The 12861-nt window shown below is 51.8% G+C and overlaps 1 protein-coding gene across 4 annotated transcripts in view; it reads left to right on the top strand.

Moving 5' to 3' along the window:
• Positions 1-12861, top strand: part of NAV1 (neuron navigator 1) — a 255219-nt gene that overhangs the window by 142325 nt on the left and 100033 nt on the right. The gene's annotated exons all lie outside the window — the stretch shown is intronic.

Raw genomic sequence — 12861 nt, forward strand, 5'->3', positions numbered from 1 at the left:
TGACAAAAGCACAGAGCCAGAGTGTACCCTCCCCTTTGCTACTGATTCTCTTCTGCCACTAACTCAGATCCTGTGCTCTGGCAAGTCTCTGTCTGACCCACTGTCGTCTTCAGCTGCAGGACCCCAGGAACCCAAGATGGGCCCCATCTGTACAGTGGAATTGCCAGACTATGAAGTTCATTAAGAGGAAAACCTCTTAGGAACAGCCAGTGGAAAAAAAAAAAAAAAGAAACAGCCAGTGATAATAGTACAGACCAAGCCCCCTGGGTTCTAGACATGCTGTCCAGTAGAACTTTCTAGGTGATGGAAATGGTCTCTGTCTCTAGTGCTTATGAGCCAGGGTGATGATGTGGCCATTGAGCACTTGAAATGTGGCCAGGGCAAATGACAAACTGAATTCTAAATTTTATTTAATTTTAATTAATTAAATATAGAAGATGTTCAACTTCATTAGTCATTAGGGAAATGCAAATTAAATCTGCAGTGATTTACACTTCACACCCATTTGGATGGCCATAATAATAATTAAAAAAAAAAAACAGATAATAACACATGTCAGAGAGTATGTGGAGAGATCAGAACCCTCACATGACTGGTGGGAATGTGCAATGGGGTAGCCGCTTTGGGTTTTTTTGGTTGCTGTTTTGTTGTTGTTGTTTTAAGGTTTGGTTTTTTTTTTTAGATTTTATTTTTAAGTAGTCTCTGCACCCAATGTGGGATTCAAACCCACAACCCGAGACCAAGAATCTCTGTGGAACCAGCCAGGCGCCCCAAAGGCAGCCACTTTGGAAAACAGTCCAGCAGATACTCAGAATGTTAAACACAGAGTTACCGTGTGACCCAGTGTTGCACTCCTGGGCATTTATCCAAGAGAAATGAAAAAGTATGTCCATATAAAGACTTGTGTATGAATGTTGATAGTAGCTTTATTCATAAAATAGGCCAAACGTGGAAATGACCCAAATGCCCATCAAATGATGAATGGATGAATAAAATATGGTATATCCAAGCAGTAGAAAGTTATTCAGCCGTGAAAAGGAATGACATAGTGATACTTGAGACAACATGAATGAACGTTGAAAGCATCGCGCTAAGAAGCCAGTCACAAAAGGCCAATGTCCATGATTAGATTTATATGAGATGTCCAGAACTAGCAAATCTGTGGAGACAGAAAATAGAGATCAGTAGTTGCCAGGGGCTAGGGCCGGAGCTGGGGGTAGTAGTGAGTGCTTGCTAATGGGCACGGAGGTTCTTTGAGGGGGTGTTAATAAAAATATTCTGGAAATAGGGGATGGTGATGGTTGCGCAACTTTTCAAATGTGCTAAGAACCAGTGGACTGTACTTTATTTTTTTATTTTTTGGTTTATGTTTTTAAATGTTTTATTCCTTTATTTGTGAGAGAGAGAGAGTGAGCGAGCACAGGGGGAAGGGCCAGAGGAAGAGAGACTCTCAGGCAGACTCTGCACGGAGCACGGAGCCCAACGTGGGGCTCGATCCCAGGACCCCAAGATCATGACCTGAGCCGAAATCAAGACAGATGGTCAACCCACTGAGCTACCCAGACGCCCCCGAATTGTTGAAAGGGGTGACTGTTGTGTGACTTACATCTCTGTCTACGTATTTGTGTATCTCGATACGCATTTGTGGCTTTGGGCTGCGGTCTTGAGTCAAAGAGTCCGATTATCCAGGTCCAATTCTGGCTTCACCATTCACAGCTGTTTCACCTTAGGCAGCTTACTTAACCTCTCTGGGCTTCATGCTTCTCAACAGCAAAACTGAGTTACTAACAGGACTGCTCTCCAGGGCTGTAATGGAGATTACATGGGCTGATATTCATGAAGCTTCCAGACCACTGTGTGGCACATGGCCCTGTGGAGGAGTTAGCGATACTGATATCACTAGTTCACAGTCAGAAACCACCCGGGCCTAGCCCCAAGCCCTCAGCCCCCAGCCCTTTCCCTCGCTTCCTTTCCCCTCTCTGCTTTCTCTGCTGCGTAAACTGTGGCTCTAAGAACCACTCCCCCGGGCGTCCCATATAGGGTCTGGGCAGCATCACTGCTGGAAAACATTGCCAGTGAGTCTTGAGGTCCACCGGGCAGGAGAGGCAAGTGTCTCCTGCTGAGGCACGCAGCTAATTTTCTGCAGGAGGCCTGCCCTCTCGAGCTGAGCCCAGCATCCAGGTCTCTAAAGGAGAGAAGATTGAATATGTTCATAAATCTTCTCTCTGATCCCATAACCTAACATTTGGAGGGACATGGGGTGGGGAAGAGGAGACGACAGAATTCTCCCAGCAGCACGCCTTCCTTACAGGTGTGCAGGCAGACATCCCCTCCTTGGTCCCCGGCCCCCAGCCTTGACTCACCTACCTCCACTGGTCCTCACCTAAAGCAGTATCGCGGCTGGATGTTACGAAGTGGCTGTGAGGTGTTGCTTTCCCTTGGAGCTTTAATGCTCACTCTCCACGTTCTCCTCCAAAGGCTGCCCTTGCTCACCAGCTAAGCAAGCCTGAACTGGCCTGACCCTGGCAGCCTTGTGGAGCTGCCCTCTGGCTCCCTCCCTCCCTCCTGCTCACCCCAGAGGGAGGCTGCTACATCCCCCAACCCCCCACCCCAGAAAGAGCCAGGTTGAGCATGGGTGGGGGTGGGGTATGGCGGGGGTGGCTCTCTTTCCTCCTCATCAGGCAAGCTTCCCGCCTCTGGGACATTGCAGAGCAGTGGAGGGAGACCTCCAGAGCACAGATCTGAACCTTCATCCACTCTCCACAGGCAGCCTTTCGTCTGCTGGGCATTGGAGCAGAAGGGCCTGTTGGAGTCTCTCTTAGACTTTGGCTCTGGATCTGAGATTGCCAAGTGGAACCCACAGGTCCCCAGACACCCCTTCCAAACCCTCTGCACACAGAGGGCTGACTGGCTCACCCCAGAGGCCAGGCACTGCTCTCTCTCCCCATGAGTAGGACAAGCTCCCCAAAGTAGATGCTGCAAACTCTTGGCTCTTTTCCAAGAATGTTAGTACAACCCAGGCACCAAGGCCTGGGGTCGGGGGAAGGACACCGGCCCTGGGAGTGCAGAGCCTGGGAGGAAAGGAGGTGTCCTAAGCATCATGCAGAGGGAAAAGACCCTTCCTGCGGCAGCCCAGGCTGCCCAGCCACTGCAGCCACCGCTGCCGCTCAAAAGCCTGAGAATGAGACAGCTGCCCTTCTGCAGTACTGCGGCATCCTCAAGGCCACGGCTGGCTGAAGGCTAGCAGCGCCCCCTTGTGGTGATACTCCGCAGCAGCGACCGGAGCAGCAGGACGGACGTGGCTCCTGGGTGGCCCGGAGATGGAGGAGTGGGCTTTCCCAGAAAACAGTAGACATGTGCCAGGGAGTAAACTTGGTCTGAAGGCCCAGGACACAGCCCAGTGGCCTGGCATCAGGAAAGAGCCCCGTTTTGTGAAGGACATACTGTTCTGGTGGTGTGCAACAAGATGTCAGAATTGTTCAAAATGGGACCTTCTGGGGGCGCCTGCAGGGCTCATTCAGCTAAGCGTCTGACTCCTGATTTCAGCTCAGGTCATGCGTTCAGGGCCATGCGATGGAGTGGGAGAAGCAGACTCCCCGCTGAGCAGGGAGCCTGATACCGGGCTTGATCCCAGGACCCCAGGATCATGACCTGAGCTGAAGGCAGACAACCAGCCGACTGAGCCACCCAGCTGTCCCAGTAAAGAAAAGCTTTAAAAAGAACAGTGACTTTCTTTATCATCCAGATTGGAGGCTAGCAAAGAGGCCGATTCCTGGCTCTAACTCAGCCTTCTGAGTCATAATCACCAGGGATGACACTCACACCAGCATCTGTAACACATTCTGGGAGAAAGGATGTTTATATGGATTCAGCCAACTACAAAGCTATAGAACCAGATGGTCAAAGCTGGTCAGGGGCCTTGGGTATCCCCTACCCCAACTCCCTTATTATTATTATTAATATTTTTTTTAGAGAGGGGTGAGAAGAGGCAGAGGGAGAAAGAATCTTTTTTTTTTAAGATTTTATTTATTTATTTGACAGACAGAGATCACAAGTAGGCAGAGGTGCAGGCAGAGAGAGAGGAGGAAGCAGGCTCCCTGCCAGGCAGAGGCCTTAACCCACTGAGCCACCCAGGCGCCCCGAGAGAAAGAGAATCTTAAGCAGGCTTCACACCCAGAGCAGAGCTGACATGGGACTCAATCTCAGGACCCTGAGATCATGACCTGAGCCAAAATCAAGAGTCAGATTCTTAACCGACCAAGCCTCCCAGGTGCCCCCCTTCAATTCCGTTATTTTATAGATAGGAAACGGGCCCAGAGAGGGGAAGTCATTTAATCCAAGACCCCACAGTTAATTAGTGTGTACCCTCAGGAAAGCAACCTGCCCCTGCTGCCTTGTTCCCCTGTCCCCCTGCCTCCCCGCTCCTCTTAGCCCAGTGCCCAGGAGAGACACATTGCTGAGGCTGTCTGATCCCAGCCTTCTGACTCAATCAAAATCAGAACTCTAGGTGATCTGGAGAGACACCAGCCTGGCAATCCCAGGCAAGGGTTGGACCACGCGTGCCCTCCTCTCTGGCCCCAGATTTCTCTTCTGTCTCCAGCTTTGCCTTGCTTTGCCTCCCATCCATGTGACCAATAAGTTGTTTCCCGAGTCCTGGCTCTTTCTAGGTATTTTGCCCCCACGCAGCTCCCTGTAGGAGGGTTACAAACACTTGGCTCCAGCTTGGTTCACACGCTGGTTGGGAGGATTCAGGATTCTCTGGGGCAAGGATGAATCTCCCCGGGAGCTCCTCCAGGGAGCAGGAGCACTCCGTAACCAGAAGTGATTTGTCACGCCGCAGGGTTCTGTGACAACCACCTCTGACAATATTGTGACTCACGTGGGGGGATGAATGAAATGACAGAATCAGGAACAGAATAAAACGTCCCCCGCCTGCTTACTCCATGGAAGGGGGGGGGTGCCTCGTGCATGGAGGCCCACCCAGTGCTCTCGCTAGGGCCTCCGGCTCATCAGATGGTGAGGACAGGGTGGAGGCAGGAGGTGGAACCGTAGGAGACGTCTTTTGCTCTGCCTGAGCTCAGGGGAGATTAGTGGGCTGGCTCACCTGTCCCCTTCCGCGCCTGCTCCAGCCGCACTGGGGGACGGAACCTTCCAACACTCAAGATTAGGAGTCCATCCCGCATCTTGTGCAAGAACCTGCAGGACCCACCCAGCGCAACTTCTGAGCAGGCGGTAGAGACCTGGAGGGCTGAGGACTCCCCGGAGGTGGGTCCCTGTCGCCTCCTTTGGCCGGACCTTGAAGGTGTGCATCCTTGAGTAGAGGACAGAGATAAAAATGATGCCAAAGCCATCTGACTCGTGGGAAACACAAAATGTCAGCCACGGATACTAGTTGTGATGTGGTCCACTGCTAAGCATCCTTTGTGGTCGTTTGGGGAAGGCAGCCCACTGGCTAGGGCTGGAATGTTTGTGTTTGTAACAGCTTTTATTGTAGTGGTATTTGACCCATGTCTACTAGGAGCCCAAGCTGCCAGGTTCTTGAGTTCAGAGAAGACTTGGATGCCACCCTTGGGATCTAATAGGGTCAGGAGAGATTTTTTGTTTTCTCCTTGAGAGTGATTGAGAGAGAGAGAGACAGACAGGAGTGTGTGTGTGTGTGTGTGTGTATGTGTGTGTGTGTGTGTGTGATGCTAGATTCTTCCTTCTGCAGGTCTTTTGGTCTAGCCTGGATATCTACGTGTATCTATTATCAGACCATTCCAAACAGTTATTTACGTTGTTTGTTTTTAAAGACTTATTTATTAATTTTGAGAGAGAGAGAGAGAGAGAGTGAGTGCGAGCAGGGGAAGGGGCAGAGGCAGAGGGAGAGAGACTCTCAAGCAAACTCCCCACTTGATCTCATGACCCTGAGATCATGACCTGAGTAGAAGTCAAGAGTCCCATGTTCAACTGACCAAGGCATCCAGGTGCTCCGCCGTAATTTACATTTTGATCAACCCCTTTGGGGACTCATCTCCGTGCCTCTCGTCCCCAGCCCACAGCCCAGCAAGGAGACAGAGTGCTGGGGTGCAAAGGGCCCCGGGCCAGGGCACACCTGCCCTGCTCTTCCCCACCTGGGAGATATTGGCAACGCCTTTCCCTCTATGGGCCTGAGTGAGGTGTCGTTTTTCCCGCATCTATAAAATGAGAGGGCACATGAGTCTCCCGAGCTCTGAAATGCCGTGACTTGAAAACGTTCTTGCCCTGAGTCATTTCCGTTTCTCCTGTTGCTTCTCGTGGAGCCCAGCCGCTGACAGCAGAAGCCAGTGGAGAAGTCAGCCGAGAACCCAGTCCTCTGTGGCCTCTGCCCTGGGCAAAACTACTAATGTGGTTTCTGAAACCTTGGTGGAAGTAATTAAGATTTCAGCAGTCAGTTACCACAGTTTACTTAATTGTCAGCTAATAATTAAAATTGTACAGAACTTGGGTAGATTTGACTGCTGGGTGATGGATTCCCGGGAGTCCCCCTTCCTCTGCTTCCTCCCTCAATCTGGTGGGGTTATTACCCTGCACTGGAGGCCCCCATCACTTCCTACATCAGATTTCAGACTTGCTGGCCAGGGAGGGCCCAGCCTCTCCCACGGCAGAGCCGGGGTCCCAGGAAGCAGGATTGAAGGCGGAACGTCGCTACGGTCGGTGCAGGGCTGTCCTCAGACCTGATGACTTGAAGACGAGGTTCTGTTTCCACCTCATCTGCTCCCTGCCTCCAAGGATGAGGGCCTCCCCCCGGCCCGAGCAAGGGCCCAGAGGAGGGTGGAGCGTCCTCTGGAACTGCACTGCTCACCTGCAAACGAAAGAACCCAGAAGCCAGTCCAGCCCCGGTACGAGTGTGTACCCTTGGCTCACCTGCCCCTGTGTACCTTCTGATGAACAAGACCTGCCGTTTATAGAGCACCTACTGTGTGCCAACCGCCGTGCGGAGCATGTGCAAACAGGAATAAGCACCGTCACCCTCACCACAACCCTCCCGGGGGAGGGGCACCATTATTCTCCCCATTTTGCAGAGGGGAAAACTGCAGCAAGCTGAGGTGCCTTGTGCAAGCTCAGACACAGCGAGAAAAGGACAGCGCAGGATCTGAAATGTCTTTCTGACTCAAAGACCTATGTTCTTGCTAGAACACTGCCCCGTCTGTTCTTGCCCCCATATCTCCATTTCTTGGTTAGTTCCTAGTCTAGTTCAAGTTCATAGTCTTGCCTTCCTAGCCTAGTTCAAGGTCATAGTCTTGTCTTCCTAGTCTAATTCAAGTTTATCATAGTCTTCCCTCCCCGGGGAAGCTTGTTTTCCTGATTGGCAACTCACTGCACAGAGCTTCCTCCTGATGAACTAGCCACACCTCTCGGTGCACATGTCTGCAGAACCGCAGACTTGCACATGTGTGATTCTCTCTCTCTCTCTTTTTTTTTTTTTTTAAGATTTTTTTATTATTTGAGAGTGAGCAAGGAGAGAGAGAGAGCACGAGTGCCTTGAGGGGCAGAGGGAGAAGCAGACGCCCCACCAAGCAGGGAGCCCAAGGCGGGGCTTAATCCCGGGACCCTGAGACTGTGACCTGAGCCAAAGGCAGGCACTTAACTGGCTGAGCTTCCCCAGACACCCGCTCCGTGTGATTCTAATGGTTTGCACAAACTACTGGCCGGACCCCAAGTAGGTGTGTACGTCCGGAGGCATTTGTGTACTTCAGGGCAGTCTATTGTAGTGGAAAGAACAGGAGCTTTGGAGTCCACAGATGGGAAAACTGCTTGGGGTCATGCCCACTGTATGATGAGCTTTCAGTAGCGGACGTTATTTGCGTGTGTGTGTGTGTGTGTGTGTGTGTGTGTGTGTGTGTGTGGTTTGTTTGACTGCCAGTCCTTCAGCCCCAAGACTTGTTAAGCAGTATGTGCTCTGCAGTCTCATATGAGACAGCAGTGTGTAGAAACACCATCCTGCCTTGCCCAGTGCATGCTGGGAGGGTGACGTTGTTGGTGGCAGCTGTGAGTTACCATGGTGATGGCTGGGTTGGGGGAGGGTCTTGCCCTCTTCTGAGCCAGAGGACGTCACACATCCTCCCTGCTTGCTCCTTTTGCAGGGAAAGGCTTGGAGCAGCAGCCCGGGACAATCTCATGAGCTCCCCCCGTAGACCTCCTTGTCATCGTGGAGCTGGCCTTGGTCCAACCCTGCTTCACACACACACACACACACACACACACACACGCGCGCGCGCGCGCACATACACCCGCCATCCTTGCAGCTGGACCCTATTCTGTAGGTGTTAAGAGCAGGCATACCCAGAGCCTCAGAGTAGGGCTGTGAGGGGTGTTCAGATCCGGACATCCAAGGGAGGGGACAGGTATGTTCTCCTGGCCACAGTGTGGGTCCTAACAAGAGCAAAACCCAAGCTGAGCTGGCCTGGAGAATGCCTTTTTCTCACCTGCACAAAGATGCTTTGTAGGCCGGGAGCCCTGAGTGCATCCCACATGGACGGGTGCTGAGGGAGGGGAGGAACTCCCAGGCCCTCCCTGTCTGCTGTGTCTGTGTTCTCTTCCGGTCCCTAGGCCTCTACTGCAGGCCCAGAGTAGACATTGAGATGTTTTGACACATGGAGGTGACCTCTGAGACACCATGACTTATCCAGTAAAGCAAATCATCAAGCTTTGGGGTCATCATCACAAGATGGCGTGTACCTCACCAACCTTCACCCCATCTCTGATCCGCATGGGACATGATGAGAAAGGGGGAAGCTTAGATATGAGTTGGGGGTTCAGAGGTGAATAGTGTGAAGGCAAAGAGTGGGTAAGGGTGAGAGGGGTGGCTGAATTCTTTTGCAGATGCAACTTTATTCATATTTTCTAGTTATATGTGTAAAGATTTGCCTTGAGGTCATGAATGTGAACATCAAATTGCCCCCCAACCTAGCCAGAGTTTCTGCAGCCTCTTGAGTTCCAGAAGCCTTTCCTGTATGTGCATGTCAGTCCTCTCATCGTGGGGCTACCGCTGTACCCTGAGGAAGGTCTCTGTCACCCACAGATGTGGGTGCACAGTCAGACTTCTCAGGAGCCACTACCCTGAGCTGAGCCTTTGAGAAGTAGGCTGGCATCCCCAGGATGACCACCAGGGGGCAGTGCTGGGGCATGGAGGGAGCTCAGGGGAATAGCCTCTGCTGGAGGGATCCAGGTCACCCTCCAGCAAATCAGAGTCCAACCCAAACTCCTGTGTATGCTTCTAGGCTACACTGCTGGGAGGCCTGGTACCAGACATCATTCCATTAACCTCCAGCTCGTTGCCCCCTCACTGGACCTCAGCCTCCCATCTCTCCTATGACCAGGTTGGATCGGGTCACTTTCAAGGACACTTGTGGCTCTAACTTTTGGCAAGTCTATGAGACTTTAGGGGCATTCCCACCCCACACTACTGACATGGAAATGAGGTAGTGGGATAGAGTGGTCTTGGAGGGAGGAGATACAGGGCACTGTGATCAGTGCAGTGACAAGTAGGAAAGTATACCTCTTTTCGGTCACTGCTAGAGCATTAAGATCCAGGTTCCCATACCCACACTCCCCTGCCCCAGGGGCAGGAGCACTAGAGAATACAGAGGGACGCTCCTGGGGCTGGCTACCTTTTGGATTAAATATTTTTTCCTTAAAAAAAGGGGGGGGTCGGGGGGACGCCTGGGTGGCTCAGTGGGTTAAGCCTCTGCCTTCGGCTCAGGTCATGATCTCAGGGTCCTGGGATCGAGCCCCGCATCAGGCTCTCTGCTCAGCAGGGAACCTGCTTCCCCCTCTCTCTCTGCCTCTCTGCCTGCTTGTGGTCTCTGTCTGTCAAATAAATAAATAAAATCTTAAAAAAGGGGGGGGTGTTGGGGCCCCTGAATGGCTCTGTCATTAAGCATCTGCCTTCCGCTTAGGTCCTGAGCCCCTCATTGGGCTCCCTGCACTTCAGGGAGCCTGCTTCTCCCTCTCCCACTCCCCCTGCTTGTGTTTCCGCTCTTGCTTTGTCTCTCTCTTTCAAATAAATAAATAAAATATATTTTTAAAAGATTTTATTTATTTATTTGACAGACCGAGGTCACAAGTAGGCAGAGAGGCAGGCGGCTGGGGGCAGGGGGACACAGAGCAGAAAGCCCGATGCGGGGCTCGATCCTAGGACCCTGGGACCATGACCCGAGCTGAAGGCAGAGGCTTTAACCCACTGAGCCACCCAGGCGCCCCCAAATAAATAAAATCTTAAAAAAGAAAGAAGATTTTTTTAAAAAAGACATCTTCCTAAAGGGACATATATCTATCCATTCTTTTTTTTTTTTTTATTTTTTTTTTTTGAGATTTTATTTATTTGAGAGAGGGAGAGAGTGCTCGAGTTAGGGAGGGGCAGAGGGCGAGCGAGAGAGAATCCCGGGCAGACTCACGCCCAATGCAGGCCCAAGACCATGACCCAAGCCGAAACCAAGAGTCGAACACTCAGCCGGCAGAGCCACCCCCACGCACCCCTATCCATGCCTTTTAAATTTTTTTATTTTTATTTTTTAAAAGATTTTATTTATTTGACAGACAGAGATCACAAGTAGGCAGAGAGGCAGGCAGAGAGAGAAGGGTCGGTGTGGGGGGGGGGGAAGCAGGCTCCCTGCTGAGCAGAGAGCCTGATGTGGGGCTCCATCCCAGGACCCTGGGATCATGACCTGAGCTGAAGACAGAGGCTTTAATCCACTGAGCTACCCAAGTGCCCCTATCCATGCTTTTTAAAAATGTATTTCTTGACAGATTTTTTGTGGTAGCATCCATCTATTGTTGAAATGTTCGCTGAGCACCTACTGTGTGCCATCACTGTATGCCTGTGATGCAGTAGACATGCCCCGTGATACATCACCAGAAATACTACTTTCTTCCCTGGCTTGACTTGGTTCTGTGCTGCGTGCTAGGTGTGTGGCCTTGGGCCGTTTATTTCATCTCTCTGAGTCTTAGTTTTCCCCATCTGTAAAATGGGGACAAGATCACAAATCTCCCGTAAACGTGAGGATTCAACGAGCTCGTACAAGCACAAGGTTGGCGTGCACACAAGTCTGAGTAACTCTGGGTCACCTTCTTCTTTGGGACTGCACACCCCTTAGAGTTATGCATGCCTTTCCCTCATTGCTGCCAAACCCAATGAAAGAATTGCCTTGGCCCAGGAACCCACATCTTGGCACAATGTTCTTAGTCCCCCCGTGGGCATTTGGGAACCAAGCCTTAAAAATGTATGTATATACTTTCTGATCCTGTCTGTATTCTATGCCAAGCCATCAGTTAAAGCCACTGAGCGGCTCACAAGGTGACATTTGCCAGGATAAATAGGGATTGGCAGCCACGGAAGTGACGACACTTCTGTGGGACAGAGCTCAGGCACTTGGCATGGAGGCTTGCCACGAGCATGGAAGTCGGCTACATGATGCTGACCATGAGCGAGCCCACCAGCAGCAGCAGCCTCCCGCAGGCTCCCCCAGGGAGAGGAGAGGGGAGAAGGGTCTAGGTGTGGAGCTGGTTCTCCGCAAAGGTGTGGCCTGGCTTCCGGCCCACCCTCCCCAGCACCCGCCACAGGGCCGATGAGACAGAGCAGCCGCCTGCCAGCCAGTCTGGGTATATTCTTGGGGGTACAAGTGCCTCTGAGGGGATTCAGAAATGCTCCCTTTGGTAGCGAAAAGAACCTCGTACTCTCCTGAGTCTGTGGGTTAGGGGGGGACCTAGAGGGCACATTGACCAGGGAAGGAACGCAGAGGGTTTGGGGATAGAGAGAAAAGGGAAGTAGCCTGAGAGTCAGGACTCCTGGGATTTCTCCATTGCTTTGCCATCATCTCCATGTAGGCCCCTGACTCTCCGTGCAGTGCCTTTTCAGGGAGACATTGGGGGATTTGAGTCCATTCATTGACCTTGGATCCCAAAGTCAAAAGGAAAGCAGGGGCAGGGACAGGTCCTTTTCGTTTTAGTGTCCTCAGGGCCTTCTGAGATTTGGGATAAAGCATGTGTTTGATAAGGTTTACTGGATGAACTGATAGAAGGTTGGAGAAAGTTCTTAAGAGTTCTTCATGCTCAGAACCCCTTCCTCTTTTGCGGATGTTATTTTCACCTTGGGAAGGAGATGGGATAAATTCTGCTTTTTGCCTGTTGTAGATTCTTTTCATCTGACCGTGTTAATATTCTGCCTGGAAACCAAGGCTGAATAAAATGACCCGTGATCATTTAGGATTCTGAGGGCGATGGCCCTATCCATGCATCCCCCTCACTTGGGGTCGCATTGTCGCCCAGAGCTCAGTCCATGCTCCCAAAACTGACTGCTCATGCCCTCCACCTCCCCAGCAGCCACCTCACTTTTGGGAGTTGTATCTGCACTATCCCCCCCTTAACCCCATGGGGCAGCTCCAGACACTCCCAGTCAGTGTTTGGGGCTCAGGGAGTGTGATGTGTGGGAACTGGCTCCCATCAGCTTCCCAGAGCCACCTGCTAGAATCTCTTCCTAACCGTGCGGTCAGTGACGTCATGCTGGTAGCTCCAAGTCAGGGCGTCCCCACCTCTCAGGGCTGGTTGTTAAACATTTATCACCTTATCCCTGGAGATGGGGTTTGAGGCAGACATTCCGGTTGACCTCAACCACAGGGCTCTTGCCGGGGACCTCCACTCTGAGAAGCAAGCCTCCCAAAAATGAAAGCTAGAAGAAGCAGTTACTTGGGGGGTTTGGGTGGCAAGCACAACACAGACCCCCCTCCCAGGGTCGAGATGTCAGGCGGTTTGAGAGCGCGTGTCTAGGGTGACCTGCATGGCCTGGGGAGCAGTGTCCTAGGGACATGGTCAGTCTCCACCCCCTGCCACCCTCAGCTCTCA

The sequence above is a fragment of the Mustela nigripes genome, chromosome 10 (assembly GCF_022355385.1).
Source record: "Mustela nigripes isolate SB6536 chromosome 10, MUSNIG.SB6536, whole genome shotgun sequence".
Lineage (NCBI taxonomy): Eukaryota > Metazoa > Chordata > Mammalia > Carnivora > Mustelidae > Mustela > Mustela nigripes.